The following is a 27276-nucleotide window of genomic DNA, read 5'->3' as shown; positions in this document are numbered from 1 at the left end:
CCATCAAGGCGGCCATCGTCTTGGGCTCGCTGCGGCGTAGCTTGTGCCACAGCATGGTGTTGGGTCGGCAGCCTCCCATGAAGAAGCTGATGGCTTGCATCTCGTGTACGCCCTCGCAAGAGTTGCGCATCTCGCACCAGCGCGTCAGGTACGCGCGATCCGTCTCGTCCGGGCCCTGCTTGCACATCTCAAGCTGTTGAGGGCGACCCGGCCGGCGATAAGTGCCGGTGAAGTTGCTGATGAAGGCGGCTTCGAAGTCCAGCCAGCCGTTTATGCTGCCGGCTGGCAGGTTGTTGAGCCACGTGCGGGCGGAGCCGAGTAGCATGAGGGGGGAGTAGCGCACGGCCCAGCGCTTGTTGCCCTTGGCGATGCCGACTGCTGTGGAGTAGTCCAGCAGCCAGTCCTCCGGCTTGGTGGTGCCGTCGTACTTGGGGGTGTCGCACGGGAGCTGGAAACCCTCGACCATGGGCTCGTTGAGGATCCGCGGCCCGAAGCACTTTGGGCCGGCTGGCCCCTCTTCTTCCGCGATGCGGGATTGAACCAGCCGGTCGAGGCGGTCTCGGGCGTCAGCGGGCTCGATGCGCGGGCCCAGCCGGGAGTGTGCCGGCTGGCGCGCGCCGCTTGCTTCTGGAGCCGGCCGGTGATGACGGCGGGGCCCGGAGTCTTGCTCCTGGTTCCGGCTTGGAGGGGGCCGGCTGCGGCTACCGCCGCTCGGCTGGTGGCTTGGCCGGCCCGAGCTGTGCGTGGCCCGAGAATCATGGCGCCGGCTTGGTGCCGGGGAGGAGGACTCGGCCGTGTCCCTGGCGCCTTCCCTGTCGTTGCCTGCAGCTCCACGAGCGTGAGAAGCTCTGGGGGCATTGACATACCTGGGATCGGCGATCTGCCTGTTGGCTGCGTTGAGCAGCTCGCCACCCGCCCGGTCCGGCGGCGTAACTCTTCGCCCTGAAGGCGGTTCAGCTCTTCTGCGGCGGCTTCTGCCGCGCGCATGTTCTTGTCGGGGGTGTTGTAGACGGGGAGCTCCGCGGACGGAGCCGGCGAAGGAGCGCCGTCGCGGGCGATCTCAGCGCCGAGGTCGCGGCCCCTGCGGCGGATGTGGCCGGCTCGGCTTGGCTCGTCGCCGCCTGGAGTGAGGCCATGGGCGCGGTTGTACTCGCGCTGGGTGATCTCCATCTGGCGCTTAGCAGCAGCTAGTTCTTCGGTTTGCTTGAGGAGGAGCTGGCGGTGCGCCTCCAAGTCCGCCTCGACGGCGGTGGGGTCTCCGCCAGGCGTGAGTGGGGTGCTCAGCTTTGCCCGGACTGCATCCAGCCGGGACGGCGGTGGTGGCGCTTTTGGGCCCGAGCCGGAGGCGTTGGGGTCGATGTTGCGCTCCAGGTCGGGGCCGCGCATGCGCGGGTTCTTGGTGGGGAGCTCGTCGCCAGCCATCATGACTTGCACGACGGCGGGGCTGGCGGGAGCGCTGCTGCCGGCTCGCGGAGGAGGGCTAGCGCAGCGCAGCACCTGCCGCGGGTAGCGCGGCGGTGCGACGGTGGCGACGTAGACGTCGAAGCCGCCGAAGGAGATGACGCTGCCGCCAGCTGGGAAGGGCCGGTCAGCGAAACAGCCAGCGTTGTCGCTGACGCAGTCGAGGGAGCCGAATCTCCAGATCAAGCCTGAAGCGACTCGCTCGCCGGTGGTGGTGGTGAGGCCCGTCCGGATGAAGACACCGGCCGAGGATGCTGAATGCCCCACGGTGGGCGCCAAATGTCGTGGTATCGTCACGGCATATGCCATAGGGTGGCTAATCGAAGTGGTTCCTGAGAGATCTCACGGCGGTATCCGGATGCGGGTATGGGCACGAGCGACACGGCGACGTACCCAGGTTCGAGGCCCTCCGATGGAGGTAAAACCTCTACTCCTGCTATGAGTGTATATGATGATCACACAGTACAATGGTGCTCCTAGAGCTGTGTCCGGCTGCTCCTGAGAGGCTAAGGAAGACTATGGTCTCTCTCACAGGGCAGCTCTGTAGGTGGGTGAAAGTAATAAATGATCGATCCCCTGCACGAGAGGGGGTAGTGCGGCTTATATAGGCACCGGCACTTTACATATAAGACCCTATAGTTTTACTGGCCGGCTGGGCCGGCTCCGGCTTCCGCTCCTTCCCGAGGCGATGACGTCAGGAGTGGTTGAGGCATCGTGGCCTGTCCCATCCGGCTGCCACGGTCAGCGGTATGGAGGAGGTGTCCCCGTCGCCGTCAGCCACTGTAGCCAGTACGGATCGTCGTAAGCCCTGACGGCCTGTCCGGCGCGAGGCACTATTGCTCCACAGTGCCCCGTGTTTCACGGAAGATGGAGTCAGCGTGGACTTTGGGAACCCGGATCACCTACCCGGTTCCTTCCAGTGCAAGACTCGCCAGCCTCGAGTCGGTCTGAGGTACAAACCCCAGTCGGATATGGCTTGTAGAAGCCGGCCCAACTACAGCATTGGTGGCCGCAGCCAGGCCGACTAGGACCTAGAGCCAGCCGGCTTCCAGACCAGCCGGCCACGGCGCCAGCCGGCTGCTCCTCAGCCGGCCTTTGCCGCGAGCCGGCCAGTGGCCAGCCGGCTGCTCCGCGTCCATTGCCCTATCCGGGGTCTTCCCCCCGACAGTCACAGTGACCAGCCGGACCGCCGGTACAGCTCCGCCCACGTAGCCGCCGTGGCAGACAACGCGGCAGGCGGCAGCCGCCGCCAGAAGCAAACAGACCGGCAATGGAAGCCGAAGTACACCTTCGAGCAGATGCTCGACTCGCCGTGCAAGTACCACAGCGGCAAGAACCCCTCCAACCACACCACCCGCGACTGCCACTTCATGAAGCGGCGAACCCCTCCCGCCCCCACCCCCGCCTCCTCCAGCCGGCGGGCCGGGTGGCCAAGGCGGCGCAGAGAACGCCAACCTCGAGCACCACGAGGCTAACCAAGTGCAACACGGCCGATATCTGGCCGAAGATGCTACCTACATCATCTTCACCTCCGAGCCCGAGGACAAGACGAGCCAGCAGAGCCGTTCCCTCGAGGTCAACGCGGTCATACCGCCGGTCCCCCAGTACCTAAACTGGTCAGAGCAGGCCATCACTTTTGATCGCCGCGACACACCGGCTGTCCTGCCGAAGCCGGGCAGCTACGCCATGGTCCTGGACCCCACCATCGCCACAACTCGGCGCAGCGTGCGTTTTTCGCGCGTCCTCATCGACGGCGGCAGCAGCATCAACATCCTCTACCGCGACACCGCCCGCAAGCTGGGAATCCAGGAGGCCGAGTTGCGCCCCACCCCCACCGTCTTCCATGGCATCGTGCCTGGCCACTGCTGCCATCCGATTGGCCGGATCACGCTGGAGGTGATGTTCGGGAAGCCGGATCACTTCCGCACCGAGAGAATCGAGTTCGAGGTGGTGGACCTCGTGAGTCCCTACCACGCGCTCCTGGGCCGGCCGGCCCTGACCAAGTTCATGGCGGTGCCCCACTATGGGTACCTGAAGATGAAGCTGCCTGGCCCAAAGGGGGTCATCACCATAGCCGGCGACTATCGCCGCTCCATGGACTGCGCCACGCAGAGCTCCAAGATGGCCCAGACGCTGGTCATCGCCACGGAGAAGCAGCTCATCCACGACGCCGTCGCCCTCGCCAAGGCCGCGCAGACAGACATGCCGGCTGCAGGCAACCCGGCTGGGACGACTCACTTCCAGCCGGCCGACAACACCAAGAAGATCCTGCTGGACCCGGCGCAGCCGGACAAGTACGTCACCATCGGTGCCGGCTTGAGCAAGAAATAGGAAAGCGAGCTCACCAGCTTCCTCCGTGAGAATCGGGACATCTTCGCATGGACTCCAAGAGACATGCCGGGTGTGCCGAGGGAGTTGGCTGAGCACCACCTCCACGTCCGGCCTGAAGCCAAGCCGGTGAAGCAGCCTCTCAGGCGCTTCGCCGAAGAACGAAGGAAGGCCATCGGTGAAGAAATCGCCCGGCTGCTGGCAGCCGGCTTCATCATGGAAGTGCTGCACCCGGACTGGTTGGCGAACCCGGTCCTGGTTTTGAAGAAGAACGGCTCCTGGCGCATGTGTATCGACTACACCAGCCTCAACAAGGCGTGCCCGAAGGACCCCTTCCCCCTGCCGCGCATAGATCAAGTTATAGACTCGACTGCCGGCTGTGAACTGTTGTCTTTCCTAGATGCCTATTCAGGCTACCACCAGATTCCTTTGAATCCGGCTGATCAAATAAAGACTTCGTTCATTACCCCGTACGGGGCTTACAGCTACACGACTATGTCGTTCGGCTTGAAAAATGCAGGCGCCACCTACCAAAGGTGCATGCAAAAATGCTTGCAGGATCAAATCGGCAGAAACGTTCACGCATATGTGGATGATGTCGTTGTAAAGACCAAGGAGACGACTACCCTCCTTGATGACCTGAGAGAAACCTTCACCAATCTGAGAAGATTTCGGATGAAGCTCAACTCGGCCAAGTGCACATTCGGCGTGCCGGCTGGCCAGCTCCTTGGTTACCTCGTCTCTCAGCGAGGGATCGAAGCCAACCCGGAGAAGATCAGTGCCCTGGAGAAGATGGAACTGCCAAAGTGCCTCAAGGACGTCCAGAAGTTCGCTGGCTGCCTAACTTCCTTGAGCCGCTTCGTCAGCCGGCTGGGGGAGAAGGCACTGCCCCTGTATCAATTGATGAGGAAGGCGGACAAGTTCGTCTGGTCACCGCAGGCGGATGAAGCCTTCCGTGACTTAAAGCGCGTGCTCTCAACAGCGCCAATCCTTGCAACGCCGGGTTCAATGGAGCCGATGCTGTTGTACATCGCAGCCACCAACCGAGTGGTTAGCGTTGTCCTGGTGGTGGAGCGCAAAGAAGCCGACAACAAGGAGCAGCTGGTTCAGCGCCCAGTCTATTACCTTAGCGAAGTGCTCTCCCAGTCGAAGCAAAATTACCCCCACTACCAGAAGGTCACCTACGGCGTCTACATGGCAGCCAAGAAGCTCAAGCACTACTTCCAAGAGCACCCCATCAGGGTGGTTGCCACAGCGCCCTTGGCGGAAATCATCGGCAGCAAGGATGCCAACGGCCGGGTTGCCAAGTGGGCCCTGGAGCTAGCCGCCCACACCATCCTCTACGAGCCACGCACAGCCATCAAGTCGCAGATCCTCGCGGACTTCTTCGTCGACTGGGCTGAGATGCAATATCTGCCGCCTGTGCCGGATTCCACACATTGGAAGATGCACTTTGATGGCTCGAAGATGCGCAACGGCTTGGGAGCCGGCATCGTCATCACCTCTCCCAAGGGAGACCGACTGGACTACGTCCTGCAAATCCACTTCGCCGCATCCAACAATGTGGCGGAGTATGAAGCGCTCATTCATGGGCTGAAGCTGGCCAAGGAGATTGGCGTGCGTCGCATACTATGCTTCGGCGACTCCGACTTGGTCATACAACAAGCATCTGGCGACTGGGACGCGAAGGACGCCAACATGGCCTCATACCGCTTCCATGTCCAGCAGCTATCCGGCTTCTTCGACGGCTGCGAATTCCACCACGTGCCCCGAGCAAACAACGAGGCGGCTGACGCCTTGTCCAAGATTGGCTCAACCCGGCAAGCCATTCCGCCGGGCATCGCCTTGGCGGTTATCAAGAAGCCGTCCATCATACCGTCACCGGATTCGGATTCAATATTCGTGCCGGCTGACCCGGGGGCTGCTCAGCCGAACCCGGGGGCTCCATCGCCCAAGTCGGGGGCTAGCAAGCCGAACCCGGGGACTTCTCAGTCCAACCCGGGGGCTTCATCGCCAAACTCGGGGGCTAGCAAGCCGAACCCGTCGGCTAGCAAGGCGAACCCGGCGACCATGCAGTCGAAGCCGGAAGCTCCCACGCAGGAGGCCCTGTTGGTCAGCGTATTCGAGATAAGATGCGTACCTTCATGGGCACAAGAATTCCTCTCCTACCTCACCGACGGTGTGCTGCCTGATGATAGAGTCCAGGCCAGGCAGATTGAGAGAAGGGCCAAGGCCTACACAATCATCAACCACCAGCTGTACAAACGCAGCGTAAGTGGGGTGTTCCAGCGGTGCGTCGAGCCGGCTGAAGGGATTGAACTCCTACGGGAAATTCATCAGGGTGAGTGCGGTCACCACGCCTCCTCCAGAGCCATAGTGGCCAAAGCCTTCCGACACGGTTTTTACTGGCCGACTGCGCTCAGAGACGCAGAAGAGTTGGTGAAGAAGTGCAACGGCTGCCAACGCTTTGCCAAGCAAAAGCACACGCCGGCTTCCGCCTTGAAGACCATCCCCATTACCTGGCCATTTGCCGTATGGGGCTTGGATATGGTGGGCCCATTCAAAACAGCCCGAGGCGGCATGACTCATCTCTTGGTGATGATTGACAAATTCACTAAGTGGATCGAAGCCAAGCCAATCAAGAAGCTGGACGGCTCCACAGCCGTCACATTCCTCAAGGAAATAATCGTGAGATACGGCTACCCCCATAGCATCATCACCGACAACGGCAGCAACTTCGCCGAGGGCATTTTCAAACGCTATTGTGGGGAGATGGGGATCCGAATGGACCTATCGTCCGTGGCGCACCCGGAGTCAAACGGCCAAGTGGAGAAAGCAAACGGCTTGATCCTAGCCGGCATCCGGCCCCGGCTGGTGGAACCACTTGAGCGCTCAGCCGGCTGCTGGATCGAAGAGCTGCCCAGCGTGTTGTGGAGCCTGCGCACGACGCCAAACCGCTCAGTCGGCTTCACACCCTTCTTCCTCGTATACGGGGCCGAAGCCGTCCTGCCGACTGATATCGAGCAAGACGCACCAAGGATCAAGCTCTACACAGAGGCTGAAGCCAAAGAAGCTCGCGAAGATGGAGTCGACCTAGTTGAAGAGGTCCGGCTGATGGCCGAGTCCAGGTCTACCATATACCAGCAAAGCCTCCGACGCTATCACAGCCGGAAGGTCCAGTGCTTGGCATTCCGAGAAGGAGACCTAGTGCTCCGGCTGATCCAGCGGACAGCCGGACAGCATAAACTGTCATCCCCATGGGAGGGTCCCTTCATCGTGAGCAAGGCAGTAGGCAATGATTCCTACTATCTCATAGATGCCCAAGAGGCTAAGAAAAACAAGGCAAACAAAACTGACGAGGAGACTAAACGTCCCTGGAATGTCAGGTTGCTTCGACCATTTTACACATGAGAGCAGGAATGTATGTATCCCTTGTATCCCTTTTGTAAGTTGTGAAAAGCATGCGCCAAGAGCGCCGTCTCCGACAAGTTTTTCGCGTACTCTACTTCGTTTCGCCAATTGGCTTGAACCCTTTCACGCGGCCGGCTCAGTAACGTGATCCGGTTTCCGACAGCCGGCTTCCGATCCAGCTACAGACCGCAACCCGGCTGTCCGGCTGGCGGGAGTAAGGCCTAGGGAGCCGGCACGCGAAAAACGACTAAGGGAAAGAGTAAAAGCGAGTTGACTTGCAACTTTTCATAAAAGTGCCGGATTGCCGAATTCAGCTCGTTCGACTGAAGTACTGTCAGCCTCCCTCAGCGGTCCGCTCTTGATCCGGCGACGGATCGCAAGTCGGACGTACGACCGGCAAGAGCACAGCCAAAGAGTGGGGCAGATAGGAAAAAGCGAACGAGTCGAAAGAAAGCAACTCGGCACACAAATGATTAACAAACACATTAAAGTGTGCCTTAATAAAAGGATAATAATATTGTCTTACATATGCACCCGGCATCGCGGGGATTTAATAAATTGTCTTGGCAAAAGCAACAACAAAAGACAGGCAAATCAAGGGCCAGCTGGAGGAGCATCGGAGCGGCCGGCTGCCGGATCGTCGCCGGGCGCGTCTTCCGCCTCCTCATCCTCCATCTCGTATTCCTCATCAGACTGAGGGTTCGGGTCCGCGACGAAGAGGCTTTTGTCGACGAAGTCGGCAATGGCGCTGGCTGGGCAAGCCGGGCGGCCTTGAATTCGGCCGGGAGCTTGTCCTCCACGTCGGCTCGCCGGTACTCGAGCTGCCCCAGGTCCACCTCGTTGTACCAGGAGAGGACAAAGGACAGCGCCATGTCAGCACCAGCGCGCGTGGCAGACTCCTTCCAGTCGAGGAAGCGATCCGGCGCCCGCTCCATCAAAGAGATGAGGCTGGAGATATCTTGCGGCACCGCCTCCGCGGGCCACAGCATCGGGACCAGCTCCTTAGCCGCCTTCCGGAGCTCCCAGCCAAGCTTGGTGATGGGCTCGACGCGGGCAGACATGGACGCCATGTAGTCCTCCATCGTGAAGTACTCCGAGCTTCCCTCGCCAGTCGCCCGCCTCCTGGACTCGCGCGCAACGCCAACGGCTGCCAAGGCCGCATCCTGCGTTTCCGGGAAGGCCGCTGCAAGAAAAAGCATGTTAGAAGCCATCAAAGCCGAAATAAGCTGAAAAATGCAAATTTTCGAAGTCCTAAAGTAAGCCTGGCGGGAGCCGGCACGAGCCGACTGCCCCCAGCCTGAAGATGGAGATTCCGAAGCTCTAAAGTAAGCCTGGCGGCAGCCGGCACGAGCCGACTGCCCCCAGCCCGAAGATGGAGATTCCGAAGCTCTAAAGTAAGACTGGCGGCAGCCGGCACGAGCCGACTGCCCCCAGCCCGAAGATGGAGATTTCGAAGGATAAAAGAAAAAGCCTGGCGGCAGCCGGCAAGAACCGACTGCCCCCAGCCCGAAGATGGAGATTCCGAAGCTCTAAAGTAAGACTGGCGGCAGCCGGCACGAGCCGACTGCCCCCAGCCCGAAGATGGAGATTTCGAAGGATAAAAGAAAAAGCCTGGCGGCAGCCGGCAAGAACCGATTGCCCCCAGCCCGAAGATGGAGATAGCGAAAAAGATAAAAGTTTCTGCCGCCGGCTACCAACCTAGGCCAGCAGCCGACAGCCGAAAGCCGGCAAAGGGAAGGAAACATAGAGGCACTCACCCGACAAGCCGCGATCAAGCGCGCCAATCTCCTCCGTCCAGCGTTTGGCAGTAGCCGCCAGCTCCGTGGACTTGGTGGTGACCTCCTCCTGCAGCGCAAGCCGCTGCTTCTCCACCTCGGTCAGCCGCCGGCTCAGATCATCCACCTTCTCCTTCTCCGCCGTCCTAAGGGAGGCGAGCTCAGTGAGATGGTTCTGCTCCAGCTTGCGCAGCCGCGTCAGCTCCCCGTCGGCCACCTTGAGCTTGGCGGCTGTAGATCGGCCCGCCTCCTCGCTGAGGGTGCACTGGTCGTGAGCAGCCCGGAGATCCGCCTCCAGCCGCGGGACCTTGGCGGCCTCAACTGCGAGGCAGCCGGAAAGAAACGTCAGCCAACGAAGACTAAAAAGAAAGAAGACATCGAGTCGGAAGAAGCAAGATTTTACCCTTGACGGCCTCCAGCTCACGAGCCAAGCCGGCCCGGTCCAGCTTGGCCTTGTGGTAGTGGGTCACGGCGCGGTTGTACAGAGTGGTGCGCCGATCCGCCACAGCCTAAGGGAAAAAAGAAAAATCAGTATGCTAGGCAAAACCCGGACCGGCTCCAAGCAGCCGGCCCATGCCTCGGAGGGCTACCAGGATGATAACCAAATCAAAAAACAGATGAAGCTTACCTTGCTGGCTTCCTCCACCTTGGTGAGGTTGGCCGCGGCCTCGGCAGCCCTAGCCTTGAGGTTGGCCTGCAGGCTGGAGAAGAACATCTCCACCGATGCTTGGCCGGGGTTCCCCTCCCGGCTGGTCACCTCATAGGAGTCAGCGCGGAGCCACGCCTGCTCCATAGTGCCAGCCGAGCCAAGGCTGGAGTCGGAGGCGGACGGCACATGCAGGAGCAGAGCGCCCTTGGCCACGTGCAGGCCCTGCGGCGACGCCGATGGGGTTCCCGTCCTCACCAGCGCGCGCGAGTCGGCGCCCTCCGTGCGCGCCGGCTCATCCCTTGCTGGCTCCCGCCTGGCCGGCTCCCCCGTCGTCGGCTCCGGTGGTGGCGACGCTCTGGGCGCAGCCGTCTCCGGCGCCTGAGGTGCCCCTCCGTGCTTTCATCCAGCACCACCACGCTCGGCCCGGCTCCAGCTCCGATCGCGGGCGGCGCAGCCCTGCCGGCTCCGGCTCCGGTTGCGGGCGGTGAAGCACCGCTGGCTCCGGTTCCGGTTGAAGGCGGCATGCCCCGGCCGGCCCTGGCCGGGTCCAGAAGACGAGTCCGGCGCGGGAACAGGTCGTCCAGCATCGGCCGGCGCGTCGGCTCGGCCCGCGTGCCGCGATCAGGCGCTGAGGCCAGCGGCACGGCAAAGGAAGGCGCCCCTGCGGGAGGCGGAGTACCCGCAGGCGGCGGCGGCGTAGGTGCGCGCGATGAAGGCTGCGGCGTCGACTCCCTCCTTTGTCGGAGAGGTGGCGACACGACGCGCAGAGTCTGCCGGGAGCCGCCGCCCTGGGCAAACTTGATGGGAGCCCTAGCCGGACAAATAAGGAAAAGATAAGCATAAAAAGTAAGGAAAGAAAAAGAATCAAATAAAGGAGAAAAGAGAACTCACCCGGCCTGCTCCGGAACCTGCTTCGGCTGCAGCCGGCGAAGCTTCTTCGCCTTCGCCTCCTGGGCGGCAGTAGCGCGGAGGTCGCCGGCTCGTTTCTTCCCCTTGGGCGCCGAAGTCGCCGTGGTGCTTGGCGGCCTCGCGCGCAGGGGCACGGCGGGGATTGGCCCCGTGGTGGACGTCGCCGGCTCCTCGTCCTCCTGCTGCTCCGGTGAAGGGGGCGGATTGTGCTCCCCCTGGCCGCCTACGTCGGGCGCCTGCAGCAGGTCGTCGTCGCCAGCCTGGTCGCCGGCTTGGTCAGCCGGATCGGCGTGATCCGGAGTCCATCTCCTCGTCGTCGGGTCGCCATCCTCGACGTTTTGGCGGTTGAAGAGCTAGAAAAAACAGAACATGAGCAAACAGCAAGCCGGAAGTCGGCAGAAGAAAAAGGAAGTCGGCCTCGCAGCCGCAAGCCGGAAATCGGCGGGGACACAAAACTTACCAGCTCGGGCGGGTGGTCCATGTCATGGGGCGCCAGCCCGTAGTTCCACTCCTCAGGCATGTTCGCCTTGGTGATGTTGTTCACCCGGCGGGCAACCTAGGCCTTGGAGACCAGCGCCGTGGACGTCCGGTTCGGATCAAACCGGCCGGACATGTGCCCGATTTTGTGAGTGCGCATCTGGAGCGGCAGCACCCGGCGCTCGGCGATGGTGCAGAGGAGGTCCTCGGCGGTCAGCCCGTTCGCGACGGCCGCCCCCAGGAAGTCCCAGAGCTGATTCACCTCAGCATCCGGATCCGCCGTGCGGGCGTTGTAGCTCCAGTTGATCCGGCCGACTGGAGGAACCGGGTTGAACTCCGGAAGGTTGATCCGGTCGACGAGCTGGCCCTCGTTGCGCACGTAGAAGAATGACATCTGCCAGTTCTTCACCGAGTCGACGGTTGGAATCTTGGGGAAAGGCGTACCGGGCCGAGTGTAGATCGAGGCGGCGCCGCAGGCCCGCAGGCGGCCCTCAGTAGTTTGGGCCTTCAAGTAGAACAGCCGGCTCCAGAAGTCAATGTCCGGCCACAAGCCGGCGTAGGCCTCCATGAATGCCACATAGCAGCTGAGGAGGATGCAGGCGTTGGCCGGCAGATGGAGCGGCTGCAGGTCGAAATTGTCGAGGAACTGGCGGAAGAAGGTGGAGGCCGGCAGGCCCAGCCCGCGATCGAGGTGCGCGCCGAAGACGACGCGCTCGCCGGGCTGCGGCTTGGGCTCCTTCTCCGCACCGGGCGCCCGCGTAACCACCGACGACGGGATCCGGCGGAGGCGCACCAACCGCGCGATGTCGTCCTCCCGCATGTACGAGCCCCGCCACGATCCGCTGGCGGAGGCCATTGTCGAGGAAGAAGAAGAAGATGACCACGAAAGGTGAAAGGGCGAAGACGAGCCTTGCGATGGCGGCGGCGACGACGGCGGCTGAGGACGCTCCGTTGAAATGCGGGGCCCCGTGGCGCCGGCTCGACGGAGTAGCGGCGGCGGATCGGCGGAGATTCGCTCGCCGGAGTTCGCCAGCGGGAGACGCTCGCCGGAGCAGCAACGGGCTCGAGCGCGAAGAAGAGAGCGAGAAGAGCAGGAGCGCGAGGAAGACGAAGTGGGCAAGTGGCCGCCTCGGTACCCTCCCCCGCGGCATTTATAGCCGGCCGCGGCGGGCGGTTGGCCTCCAAGTGGCGATCGTGGCCACGTCGCCCGGATCTTCTGTGCACTAACTTCCGCCACGACCGCTGCCGTTACTAGAAACTGCCACACCACGTCGCCCACGACCGCATCAAATCCGGAGGGGACATTGATGTGACCAGGCGAACCAGCGGCAGAGCCCAGGCGTCAGACCAGTCAAGTCGGGTGCGGGCCCCGAGGCGGCGGAGACTCCTGCGCGCCGCAAGCCGGAGCCGGACGATAAGTTCAACTCGGACCAAAAGTCATCAGCAAGGCGGAGACGCCATCAAAACTTGCAAGAAAGCAAAAGCTGCGTAAGTGTAAATAGCAGCCGGGCAGAAGCAGCCGGCAAGAACGAGCCGGATGAGGGCGCAGCCGGCTGAATGGAAATTCTCAGTCGGCCCCTCCAAGTGCCGCCACGTATATTCAAGGAGCCAGGAAAACCTGCCTAGATCCTTCTAAACGCAGGACCTTGCCAGCTTCGGGGGCTAATGTCGGGGGGAAGACCCCGGGTAGGGCAATGGACGCAGAGCAGCCGGCTGGCCACTGGCCGGCGCGCGGAAAGGCCGGCTGAGGAGCAGCCGGCTGGCGCCGTGGCTGGCTGGTCCGGAAGCCGGCTGGCTCTAGGTCCTAGTCGGCCTGGCTACGGCCGCCAACGCTGTAGCTGGGCCGGCTTCTACAAGCCATATCCGACTAGGGGTTTGTACCTCGGACCGACTCGAGGCTGGCGAGTCTTGCACTGGAAGGAACCGGGTTGGTGATCCGGGTTCCCAAAGTCCACGCTGACTTCATCTTCCGTAAAGCGCGGGGCACTGTGGAGCAATAGTGCCACGCGCCGGACAGGCCATCATGGCCAACGACGATCCGTACTGGCTACAGTGGCTGACGGCGACAGGGACACTTCCTCTCCATACCACTGACCTTGGCAGCCGGATGGGACAGGCCATGAGGCCTCAACGGCTCCTGACGTCACTGCCTCGGGAAGGAGCGGAAGCCGGAGCCGGCCAAGCCGGCCAGTAAACTATAGGGTCTTATATGTAAAGTGCCGGTGCCTATATAAGCCGCACTACCCCCTTTCGTGTAGGGGATCGATCATTCTCACTTCATTCCACCCTTAGCGCTGCCCTGTGAGAGAGACCATCGTCTCCCTTAGCCTCCCAGGAGCAGCCGAACACAGCTCTAGGAGCATCATTGTATTGTGTGACCATCATATACACTCTAGCAGGAGTAGAGGTTTTACCTCCACCGGAGGGCCTCGAACCTGGGTACGTCGCCGTGTCGCTCGTCCCCATACCCGCTTCCGGATACCGCCGTGAGATCCCTCAGGAACCACCTTCGATTAGCCACCCTATGGCATATGCCGTGACGATACCACGACATAACATCAACATCTTCATTATAAGAATCACCCGAGATATAATGCTTGAGTCTTTGTCCATTCATCACTTGTGTGGCATTACCTTGCAGAGAGCTAATTTTAATTGCTCCTGATCGATACACCTCATCAATGACATATGGTCCTTCCCATTTTGAGAGTAATTTCCCGGCAAAAAATCTGAGACGAGACCGATACAATAGGACTTTATCTCCAACATTAAATTCTCTTTTGATAATCCTTCTTTCATGCCATTTCTTAACTTTCTCTTTAAAGAGTTTAGCATTTTCATATGCTTCACTTCTCCATTCATCTAGAGAACTTAATTATAGCAATCTTTTCTTACCGGCAAGTTTAGGATCTTTATTTAGTTCTCTCACAGCCCAGTAAGCTTTGTGCTCTAGTTCTAAAGGTAAATGACAAGCTTTCCCATAAACTATTTTATATGGTGACATACCCATGGGATTTTTATAATCAGTTCTATAAGTCCATAGTGCTTCTTTCAATTTAATAGCCCAGTTCTTTCTAGATTTATTAATAGTCTTCTGCAAGATAGATTTAATCTCTCTATTTGATAACTCTACTTGCCCACTAGTTTGAGGATGATAAGCAGAAGCAATTCTATGATTAATACCATATTTTGCAAGAGTTTTCCTAAAACCACCATGAATAAAATGAGAACCTCCATCAGTCATAATATATCTAGGAACTCCAAATCTAGGAAAAATAATATCTAACAGCATTCTTAAAGAGGTCTCACCATCAGCACTTTTTGTAGGTATGGCTTCCACCCATTTAGTAACATAATCAACAACAACACGTATATGAGTGTTACCTTCTGAAGAAGGGAAAGGACCCATGAAGTCAAATCCCCAACAATCGAATGGTTCAATAACAAGAGTATAATTCATAGGCATTTCATTGCGTCTGGAGATATTACCAACCCTTTGACATTCATCACAAGATAAAATAAACTTCCTTGCATCTTTGAAGAGAGTTGGCCAATAGAAAACTGATTGTAAAACCTTTTGCGCGGTCCTATCTCCGGCGTGATGTCCTCCATAAACACTACCATGACATTTACTCAATATCTCCTGTTGTTCATATTCAGGAACACATCTTTGTAGAATACCATCCACTCCTTCTTTATATAAGTGTGGGTCATCCCAAAAATAATGCCTCAAGTCATAAAAGAATTTCCTCCTCTGCTGAGCTGAAAAGGTCGGAGGCAAGTACTTGGATACAATAAAGTTAGCATAATCAGCGTACCAAGGACTATCTCGCGAACTCACCTTTATTACAGCCAATTGTTCATTTGGAAAACTATCATTAACAGGGACAGGATCATAAGTAATATTTTCCAATCTAGACAAATTATCAGCAACAGGATTATCAGCACCTTTCCTATCTATAATATGCAAATCAAATTCTTGCAAAAGAAGTACCCATCTAATAAGCCTTGGCTTAGCATCTTTCTTTGTCATAAGGTATCTAATTGCAGCATGATCAGTATGAATTGTAACTTTTGAATCAACAATATAGGATCTAAACTTATCACAAGCAAAGACCACAGCTAATAATTCTTTTTCAGTTGTAGCATAATTTCTTTGAGCAGCATCAAGAGTTTTACTAGCATAATGAATAACATTCAAATTCTTATCTACTCGATGTCCAAGAACAGCGCCTACAGCAAAATCACAAGCATCACACATAATCTCAAAAGGTAAATTCCAACCAGGAGGTTCAACTACAGGAGCAGTTGTTAAGGCTTTCTTTAGAGTTTCAAAAGCTTCCTTACAATCATCATCAAAGACAAAACGTACATCTTTTTGAAGAAGATTAGTAAGAGGCTTTGAAATCTTAGAGAAGTCTTTAATAAATCTCCTATAAAACCCAGCATTACCAAGAACACTACGAATACCTTTAACATCCCTAGGATAGGGCATCTTCTCAATTGCTTCAACTTTAGCTCTATCAACTTCAATACCTCTCTCAGAAATTTTATGTCCCAATACAATTCCTTCATTAACCATAAAGTGGCATTTCTCCCAATTAAGAACAAGATTAGTTTCTTCAAATCTCTGCAATACTTTATCAAGGTTTCGCAAGCAATTATCAAAAGAATTCCCATAGACAGAAAATCATCCATGAATACCTCTATAATACTCTCACAAAAGCCATGAAAAATAGCAGACATGCATCTTTGAAAAGTAGCAGGAGCATTACATAGACCAAAAGGCATACGCCTATAAGCATAAGTTCCATAGGGACAAGTGAAGGTAGTTTTCTCTTGATCTTTAGTTTTAACAGCAATTTGTGAAAACCCAGAATAACCATCAAGAAAGCAACAATGAGTGTTTTTAGACAACCTTTCTAACATTTGATCAATAAATGGTAAAGGGTAATGATCTTTCTTAGTAACCTTATTAACTTTTCGATAGTCAATGCACATTCTATACCCTACAACTACTCTTAGAGGGATGAGCTCATCATTATCATTAGGCACAACAGTCATTCCTCCTTTCTTAGGAACACAATGCACAGGACTAACCCATCTACTATCAGCAATAGGATATATAATACCAGCTTCAAGAAGTTTTAATACCTCATTCCTTACCACATCCTTCATCTTCGGAATTAGACGACGTTGATGTTCAACAACAGGCTTTGCATCATCTTCCATATTGATAGCATGTTGGCAAATAGAGGGAGAAATCCCCTTCAAGTCATCAAGAGTATAGCCAATAGCTCCTCGGTGTTTCTTCAATATTTCCAATAACCTTTCTTCCTCAATATCTGAAAGCTTAGAACTAATAATAACAGGATATATTTTCTTATCATCAATATGAGCATACTTAAGATTATCATGCAATGGTTTTAAATCAAAAACAAGATCTTCCTTTGGTGGTGGTGTTGTACCTAAATCTTCAACCGGTAAGTCATGTTTAAGAATAGGTTGACGAAGGAAAATTTCATCAAGCTCATTTCTTTCTTCCCTAAAAACTTCACTCTCACTATTCTCCAAATGTTGCTGCAATGGATTATTAGGAGCAAGAGCAATAGACACACACTGTTCAACCCTAAAATCGTTATTAGGCAAATCAGCTTTATAAGGAGTTTTGGCAAATTTAGAGAAATTAAACTCATAAGATTCACCAGCAAATTTAGTCACAATCTTTTCCTTCTTGCAATCTATAACAGCTCCACAAGTATTTAGGGAAGGTCTACCAAAAATAATAGGACAATACTTACTAGCAGCAGAACCAAGTACCAAAAAGTCAGCAGGATATTTAATCTTACCACATAGGACTTCCACATCTCGAACAATACCAATATGAGAGATAGTTTCTCTATTAGCTAGCCGAATAACCACATCAATATCTTCAAGTTCACAAGAACCAATTTCATGCATGATCTCCGTATAAAGCTCATAAGGAATGGCGCTAATACTTGCACCAATGTCACATAAACCATAATAACAATGATCACCAATTCTAACAGAGAGCATAGGAACACTAGCTTTCCTAGACTTATTAGGATGCGAAACAATATTAGAAGTATCTTCACAGAAAATAATATGACTATCTTCTACATTTTCAGTCACAAGATCTTTAACTATTGCAACAGCAGGTTCAACCTTAATTTGTTCTTCAGGTTCTACAGGTTTCTTTGCACTTTTATTAACCGCACTAGATATAACAGAGTACTCCTTCATTTTAGCAGGGAAAGGAATTTTTTCAATATAAGCTTCAGGAAGAATATGATCAACAGTTTCAATTATAGCACATTTATTTATAGATGGATCAATTTTATCTTTATATGGTTCATGATACTTATCAAAATTCTTCCTCGGCAATTCAAAGTGAGATGCAAAATCTTTATAAAGATTTACAACGACTTGAGAATCACGACCATAAGTAGCACTAATATTACGAAATTTATCAGTATCCATAAAAATTTCAATGCATTTATAATCAAAGTTTATACACGAGTCTCTATCTTTGTCATTCTCCCATCCTTCAGTATTCTCCTGGATCCGATCAAGAAGGTCCCTTTTAAACTCTTCTTTATTGCATGTAAATGATCGAGAACAAGAAGTATCCAGCAAAGTCTTATCTTGAAAATACAATCTTGCATAGAAATTATCAATAATAATATTACCAGGAAGCTCATTAATGGGGCATTTGAGCATTAAAGACTTCAATCTCCCCCAAGCTTGGGCAATACTTTCTCCATCATGAGGCCAAAAATTATATATGCGGTTCCGATCTTTGTGAATTTCACTTGGAGGATAGAATTTGGAATAAAATAAAGGCACAATGTCCTCCCAATCAAGAGAATCCCTATTCTTCAGCAATTTATACCAGTGCGCTGCTTTACCAGACAGCGATATAGAGAATAGTTTCTTCCTAACTTCATCCATAGCAATACCTGCACATTTGAATAACCCGCATAATTCATGTAAAAATAGTAAATGATCACCAGGATGGACAGTTCCATCCCCTTCATAGCGGTTATCCACAACACGTTCAATAATCTTCATAGGTATTTTGTATGGAACCTCTTTCTCACCTGGCGCCTCATCCACTACCTTTGCAGTAGTAGCAGATTTCCCAAAGAGGAATTCAAGAGAAGACCTCTCCATAATGATTTATAGCAGCAGGCAGAAATAAAAACAGCACGTACAGTAAAAAGTTTCCCTTACCAATTCCACTTACCAATAGCGCTTCACTCCCCGGCAACGGCGCCAGAAAATAGTCTTGATGACCCACAAGTATAGGGGGTGTATCGTAGTACTTTCGATAAATAAGAGTGTCGAACCCAACGAGGAGCAGAAGGTGTTGACAAGTAGTTTCGATGAAGGATTCACTGTAAATGCTCACAGACAAGTATTCAGGGGATTTTGATATAGAAGATGAATAAAGTACAAGTAAATAAAATGCGAGAGTAATAATTGCAGCGACTGGCCCAATCCTTTTTAGCACAAAGGACAAGCCGGTTTGTTTACTTATAATGACCAAACGTTCTTGAGGACACACGGGAATTTAGTCTAGTGCTTTCGCTTCATATAGCTGATTAATCTTCATTGTTTTGATAAGTGTTGTGTGGGTGAACCTATGCTAATGTACCGCCCTTCCTAGGACTAATACATACTTGTGATTATACCCCTTGCAAGCATCCACAACTACAAGAAAGTAATTAAGATAAATCTAACCACAGCCTTAAACTCTGAGATCCTGCTATCCCTCCTGCACCGATGTACCAACGGGGGTTTAGGTTTTTGTCACTCCGGCAACCCCGCAATTGGCAAACGAGTACAAGATGCATTCCCCTAGGCCCATAAATGGTGAAGTGTCATGTAGTCGACGTTCACACGACACCACTAGAAGAATAACACCACAACTTAAATATCACAACATTGAATACTAACCAACATAATTCACTACTAACATTTAGACTTCACCCATGTCCTCAAGAACTAAACGAACTACTCACGAGACATCATATGGAACATGATCAGAGGTGATATGATGATGAATAACAATCTGAACATAAACCTTGGTTCAATAGTTTCACTCAATAGCATCAATAACAAGTAGAAATCAACACCGGGAGAGTTTTCCCTATCAAACAAACAAGATCAAACCCAAATTGTTACAGCGGTGACGATGTGCAGCAGTGGAGATGGCGGTGATGATGATGATGATGGTGATGATGATGGAGATGATGTCCAGCTCGATGACGGTGACGATGGCGTCAATTTCCCCCTCCGGGAGGGAATTTCCCCGGCAGATTTCAGCCTGCCGGAGAGCTCTTTTCCCTCTGGTGTTCTCCGCCCCGCAGAAGCGGCTGTGACTCTTCGCGACTATCCTCTGGGGCTTAGGTTTTCGGGACGAAGACATACGCGAAGAAAAGGAGGCGAGAGGGGGCTGTGGGCCCCCTCCTCACAGGGCGGCGCGGCCAGGCCTTGGGCCGCGCTGGCCTATGAGGTGGGCCCACCTCGGGTCCCCTCGGCTCCCCCTTCTGGCTCCCTTCTTCTTCTCGAAAAATAGGATTTTTCATATAATTTCCGTCAACTGTTGATCTTCCGAAATATTGCATTCTGACGATGCTTTTTCCAGCAGAATCCTGACTCCGGTGCGCGATCCTCCAATAATCATGAAACAAGCAAAATAGATGAAATAACATAAGTATCATCTCCAAATATGAAATATATCAATGAATAACAGCAAATTATGATATAAAATAGTGATGCAAAATGGACGTATCACTCTTCTAAGTTAGTGGCATGTTCTATCTGGTTGCAAAACTTGTGTTAATACTTTTCATTTTGTTTTGTGTACTCCTATTGTAACTATTTTGCACTACCTGGTGTTTGACACCTGAACTAAAGATATGTTGTTTGATGTCCCTGCGTGGACGTAGTCTTGTAATGTTGCAGTTAACTGGTGCTATAGTTTTCATTTCACGTCTTATGGCTGAACTGGTATTCTGTCAGGTCTAATCAGACTTGTTGCATTTAGAAAAAAGCAGGGCCATTTAGGGTCTTCTATCAAGAAATTATAAACCTGAATCAGGAGACTTCAAATAAAGCTCCTGGCTAAGCTGCAAGATCGGCCACTTCAAACGTTCGACGAAATGCAACTTTCTTTTCCAGGTAGTTCTGTTGATGAGACATTCAGACTCCGTGTGGCCTCACCTGGCTATGTTTAGAATAAAACACAACTAAAAGATGTACAACCATCTCATGGGCTAGGTCCTTCCACATAGATGTAGCCCAACTTCAGCCCATGAGGTCCAACCCACTTGTACAGTAGATTGCCTCATTGAGATAGCTAGCAGAGGCGGACCCACCTGTCTGAAATGTTTCCAAATATAGCATTCATATTGGCGGGGTGCTAGAAATTTTGAAACTGAGGAAATGTCCCTTCTACCCGTGAGTCCTACAGTTCTAACATCTGAACCTGGTATCTGAGGACAAGGGTATTCTAGGACTTGTTACCCAATGCGACCATAACCCGCGCCTAGCCGAAATGTACAGAGTTTTCCCCCAATCGAACGATGAACAAACCCAAGATCGGCCTTGGCCTCCGCCTCCCCCTCTGGCTATATCCACCATCGCCCTTAGCCTACCTCTTTGTCCCTCTCGCCGTACACATCGTTGCTGCGCACCGACAGTCCATCAATGGTGATACTATATTTTTGGCTCCGAGTTTTTTCTATTGTTTCTCGATGTTAGCGGTTGTTTTGCCAATTTGCTATGGACTAGCTAGTTGGTTGTTCAACTGCGCTTATATAGAAGCTTCAAGTAGTTGGTTTGTTATGGTAGGCACCATTTCAGCCTACCTGCGGACTGATTCTGATGTACTTTTTTTTGTTTCTCTACGAGTAGCGTCGTCTCAGTCTACTTCAGTGAATAGATCGAGAGGAATACCATCCTTTCTTAGCTGCGAGAGGAATCTCTGTGAGCAGCGTTAATATGTTCCCTTTTGTGTTCTATAAAACTAGGGATAAAACTATTGGAAATTGATATTAGGGGCTTGTTTGATTTGTAGGAATTACATACGATTCTCAAAGGATTTTATTCATATGTGTTTTTTGTTCCCTGAACTGCCGTTTGATTTGTAGGAATAGAGCCTGTAGGATCATTTCCTACCAACTTGTCCTAGCCTATTCCTTTAGGAAACTTTTCATTAGGTGAGAGCTCTTGAAAATATTTGTACGCTAGCTGAGTGAGTAACTGCTAGTTTTTTTAAATATCCAACTTGAAGTACTAATATTATAATTAGAGATAGTTTCTCTGTTTTTTCTAGGCTCCTATCAAACAACAACTTCTACAAATTCCCATAGAATTTAATGGGACATGCCATACCAATCATAATTGTTTTTCTTATCCCTCTATTTTTTCCTACCCTATTAATCAAACAAGCCCTAAGTTGTGCTGAATAGTCTTTTTCGCTGAAAGAACTGTTGGAGATATGCCCAAGAGGCAATAATAAAATGGTTATTATAATATATCTTTGTGTTTATGATAATGTTTACATACCATGCTATAATTGTATTAACCGAAACATTGATACATGTGTGTTATGTGAACAACAAGGAGTCCCTAGTAAGCCTCTTGTATAACTAGCTTGTTGATTAATAGATGATCATAGTTTCATGATCATGAACATTGGATGTTATTAATAACAAGGTTATGTCATTATGTTAATGATCTAATGGACACACCCAATTAAGCGTAGCATAAGATCACGTCATTAAGTTCATTTGCTATAAGCTTTCGATACATAGTTACCTAGTCCTTTCGACCATGAGATCATGTAAATCACTTATGCCAGAAGGTTACTTTCACATCAAACGCCACTGCGTAAATGGTGTTTATAAAGGTGGGATTAAGTATCCGGAAAGTATGAGTTGAGGCATGTGGATCAACAGTGGGATTTGTCCATCCCGATGACGGATAGACATACTCTAGGCCCTCTCGATGGAATGTCGTCTAATTAGCTTGCAAGCATATGAATGGTTCATAAGAGATGAGATACCACGGTACGAGTAAAGAGTACTTGTCAGGAGACGAGGTTGAACAAGGTATAGAGATACCGATGATCAAACCTCGGACAAGTAAAATATCGCGTGACAAAAGGAATCGGTATCGTATATGAATGGTTTATTCGATCACTAAGTCATCGTTGAATATGTGGGAGCCATTATGGATCTCCAGATCCCGCTATTGGTTATTGGTCGGAGAGAAGTCTCAACCATGTCTGCATAGTTCACGAACCGTAGGGTGACACACTTAAGGTTTGATGTCGTTTAAGTAGATATGGAATATGGAATGGAGTTCGAAGTTTTGTTCGGAGTCTCAGATGGGATCCAGGACATCGCGAGGAGTTCCGGAATGGTCCGGAGAATAAGATTCATATATAGGAAGTCATATTCCAAGTTTGGAAATGATCCGGTGCATTTATCGCAGCTTCTAGAAGGTTCTAGAAAAGTCCAGAAGAAATCAGCATAGAAAGTGGAGTCCCGGAGGGACTCCACCTTGCATGGCTGGCCAAACCCTAAGGGGAGGAGTCCCAGGTGGGCTCCACCATAGGTGGCCGGCCAACCCCCCCAAGGAAGGGGTGGGAGTCCCACCTTGAGTGGGATCCCCCCCTTGGGTAGGTTTTGTCCCTTTGGTAGGTTTTGGTTTCGGGTCTTATTCGAAGACTTGGATACCAACACCTGGGGATTTCCACCTATATAATGAGGAGGAGAGAGAGGGGACTGCCCACTCTTGGCCGCACCACCTAGGGACCCCAATGGCCGGCGCCCTACCCCTCTCTCTCTCCCCAAACCCTAGCGCCCCTCCTCCACATAATACTCCCGCAGCGCATAGGCGAAGCCCCGCCGGACTTCTCCATCGACACCGCCACCACGCCGTCGTGCTGCTGGGATTCCGAGGAGGATCTACTACTTCCTCTGCCCGCTGGAACGGGGAGAAGGACGTCTTCATCAACACCGAACGTGTGACCGAGTACGGAGGTGCTGCCCGATTGTGGCACCGTCAAGATCTTCTACGCGCTTTTGAAAGCGGCAAGTGATCATCTTCTGCAACAACGAGATCTAATCTCGTAGGCTTTGGAAATCTTAAAGGGTTAGTCTCGTTCATCCCCTCGTTGCTACCGTATTCTAGATTGCATCTTGGCTTGGATTGCGTTCTCGCGGTAGGAAATTTTTTGTTTTCTATGCTACGAATCCCATCAGTCGTATCAGAGCCGTGTCTATGCATAGATTGGTTGGACGAGTAGAACACAATTGTTTTGTGGGCGTTGATGCTTTGTTGTCTTTAGTTCGTGTACTTTGCATCTTGCGGCATGGTGGGATGAAGCGGCTCGGGCTAACTTTACATGACCACGTTCATGAGACTTGCTCCACGTTCGACATGCAACTTGTATTGCATAAGTGGCTTTGCGGGTGTCTGTCTCTCCCACCATAGTGAAGATTCAATTTACTCTTTCTATTGACAACACTAGTATCACCGTTGTGGTTCATGTTCGTAGGTAGATTAGATCTTACTCGAAAACCCTAAACCACGTAAAATATGCAAACCAAATTAGAAACGTCTAACTTGTTTTTGCAGGGTTTGGTGATATGATATGGCCATGATGTGATGATGAATATGTATGAGATGATCATTATTGTATTGTGGCAACCGGCAGGAGCCTTATGGTTGTCTTTAAATTTCATGTTGAGTAGTATTTCAAAGTAGTTGTAATAGTTGCTACATAAGGTGAACAACCATGAAGACGGCGCCATGGACCTTGACGCTACACCGACGATGATGGAGATCGTGCCCGTTGATGATGGAGATCATGTCCGTGCTTTGGAGATGAAGATCGAAGGCGCAAAGACTAAAGGGCCATATCATATCACATATGAATTGCATGTGATGTTAATCCTTTATGCATCTCATTTTGCTTAGAACACGACGGTAGCATTATAAGATGATCCCTCACATTAATATCAAGATAATAAAGTGTTCACCCCTCGTATGCACCGTTGATATAGTTCGTCGTTTTGAAGCATCTCGTGATGATCGGATGTGATAGACTCAACGTTCACATACAACAGGTGTAAGCCATGTTGCACACGCGGAATACTTGGGTTTGCTTGACGAGCCTAGCATGTACAGACATGGCCTCGGGACAACGGACACCGAAAGGTTGGACACGCGCCATATGGATGATATGATCAACATGTTGATGTTCACCATTGAAGCTACATCATCTCACGTGATGATCGGTTTTGGTGTAGTGGATTTGGATCGTGTACCACTTAACAACTATGAGGGATGTTGTATTAAGTGGGAGTTCATTAGTAATTAGATTAAAACATGAACTAATTATTATGAACATAGTCTGAGTAGTATTTTGAATTAATTTTGTAGTATTGTCATCTGTTTTCTACCATGCGCTAGTCTTATAATTGAGATAGAAATACTATTAAGTCTGACAAGAAACTTTACGGACTGGTACCGTATTGTTAAAGAATCAAGAAATGATTAAGTCCTATTGCAAAACTTTTAGTAAACCTCACATTGTTGATTCAAAGAGCTATGGTTTCAATTAGTACCTAAAGTCATCTTGTGGGGACCCTGGACTAGCTGTCCGAAATACCCTGTTATGTATACAGTTCACGTTCCCATGATCAGTGTGCCGTGAACACATAACCGAACTGATATCAAATTACATCATCCTTTACAAAACGGAATAAGAAAATTACAATAAGGTCATATGACCAACCTTTAAATTATAGCCTCGAAGGGCCTAATCTAATCATCAGAGTAGCGGAATCACTTCAGCAGCGCAGGGCCCAAGTCATCTGCCTTAACCCTACAGGCAACTGACTGGGAAGACATTCCTAGCTCGCATAGACGTCGTCAACTCCTTCTTCATCTGTCGAAGTCCTCCAGGTCTGGCCAAGTAAATAGCCAGGGACAAAGCCGTGAGTACATTTGAATTGTACTCGCAAACCATCAAGAAGGTGATAACAATTCTAACTAAAGAAGACAAGAGAGGAATAATAGATTCTCTGGTGGATATAGCATGTGAAAGAGAATCAGTTTCTCTTGTGGATATAGCATCCCACATCACAGTTGAAGGGGACACTAAGAAAGTCCTATGACATCTCTATATCTTTGTTAAAGCAGAGTTCCTCTACATGAAACACTAGGAAGGGTCACCCTCTTTTGTTTCATTTTCCTCGACCATCTCCACATGGTCGGCACACCATCTTTCCCGTACCCTTCCGGTACTTCCAACACACATTTCCTTTGGAAATCATTTTCAAAACCAAAACTCGACACAGCTCTGTAACGGCCATCCCAACCGTCCATGACCGCGGACGCGGCTATTCGAATAGTTTTGACTCTGCAGAGTTTGCACACTTTCACCACAACTATCCGGATACCTATCGTGTGGGCATCATCCCCGCATAACGACATATGCCACGACGGATACCCGGACATAACCTTTTGCCCATTCGACTTAACACGAGGTCCTACCCTATGGAGTATGTACCTCCCCGGCACCGTGGCAGCTCACCTCCTCTAGAGCGTGGCTCCACCGCCAAGCCAGGAGACCCATAGTGTCTTCCGGACGGGTCAGCCCCGAAGGCCTCCCGTTATACTATTGTCCCAACCATGACAACCCGGACTCGGGGGTAACCGTACCCTTGTATAGTTGTGCGGTGCCTCATGCTAAGAAGAACAAACGTCAAGTTAAGCCCCGTGCCCACGTTGGAGTAGCTATGGTTGTGCTGTTTAGTTGTTCCGGGCGAATACAAAGAACCATGTGTCATTTTTCTCAAAAACCCAAGTCACACACACCTTCCTCTTTCCAACCATCTTTGTCAAGATCCTTTCCTTTCATAAACCATACGCTTGGGTAAGATTGCCTCACCCAAGGTTTTCATAAACATTTACAACAAGGTAAACCTTGAGGGGTTCCCATTCTAAAGTTTCATGAGTTGAACTAATACAACACTATGGCCGAGATGAGGGTCATCACGCCATTGAGGGTATGAAAAAGAGGTATTGGAGTGGATCATACTTGCTTGAGCTAAGCATGTATTATGACAACACAAGAGGAAATATACTTTCAGATTTATGGTGCTATCTAACCCAATCAATAGATCGATAGGGATGAGAATTGACCAACACCAACACCATTAAGGGAAAACAGGCATACTCATCACAATTTGAGGATACACCAAAAACATGGTATTGATACATCTACACTAGAAGGGGGTGTAGTATGAATCTTGTCCCGAGGTGGAACATATTCAAGCTAAATATAGAAAGCAAGTTGGATAGCAATGGCCATGATACCATACACCCAACCAATTACCAAGACCTTGACAAGAGAAAACTACTAGAGGTACCATGCTTGCATCCAAGCATAGATGACAACAATATGGAGATCATCACACATAGAACCAAGATGCTATTGATAGCACAAGATGACATCCAAAGAGACATCATATCAGAGATCAAAAGATGGTTTGCCTTGGCTTATTTGTCCCTGGACTTCTTCAACTTCATCAATATAAGAATCCCGTCAATATAAATAAAATCCTTGTCCGAACCACTTCTTCTTCTTCTCCGGAATCGTTCGCATCTATCGTCGGAAAATATAAAAGGAACACAATCAATCACATTGCACCAATCATAACAAGCATGCAACATTCAACAATCAACAAGCAATAGCTAACCACCTTACTACGGGCTAACATACAAAGAACTTATAGATACTACAAAGCAACTAAAAGAGAACCCATTTTATTTACCTAGTAAAGGTATGAGAGTATCATAACTTAGCAATTGCCTCTCTCGGTATCACCATGGCACAACTAAGTATCCCCTGGTAGATAACATCATAAAGAGGACAAGTGCATTAGTTGGGCATTACAAACATTCATATTATTTTTTGAAACATTTTTGGAAAATCGGGAAATCATTCTCTCTATTTTGTAAAGCTTACACAACACTACACAAGAATAGGAAGTAAATGATATGCCACACCATTTGAAGACTTAAGCCAAACAATAGAACTAAGGTTAAGTTGCAGAGGTTTTGTTTTGGAAGAATAAAACATTGGTTGACCAATTTTTAAATAAAAGAGTGGGCAAAGGTTTAAAAATAAACAAAAGAGTTTTGGTTCAACAATCCATG

General features: G+C 51.1%; 1 long non-coding RNA gene across 1 annotated transcript; it reads right to left on the bottom strand.

Annotated features, from left to right (window-relative positions):
* Positions 1-24914: 24914 nt before the first annotated feature.
* LOC139830252 (uncharacterized) lies at positions 24915-26996 on the bottom strand. Its single transcript, XR_011742243.1, has 3 exons — positions 26892-26996; positions 26611-26722; positions 24915-25019 (listed from the first exon to the last, which is right to left on the bottom strand). It is a non-coding gene; the product is annotated as an uncharacterized lncRNA (long non-coding RNA).
* Positions 26997-27276: the final 280 nt, after the last annotated feature.

The sequence above is a fragment of the Lolium perenne genome, chromosome 4 (genome assembly GCF_019359855.2).
Source record: "Lolium perenne isolate Kyuss_39 chromosome 4, Kyuss_2.0, whole genome shotgun sequence".
Taxonomy (NCBI): domain Eukaryota; kingdom Viridiplantae; phylum Streptophyta; class Magnoliopsida; order Poales; family Poaceae; genus Lolium; species Lolium perenne.
The sequence above is the reverse complement of the archived record's forward strand: the minus strand, read 5'-3'. Positions and strand labels throughout refer to the sequence as shown.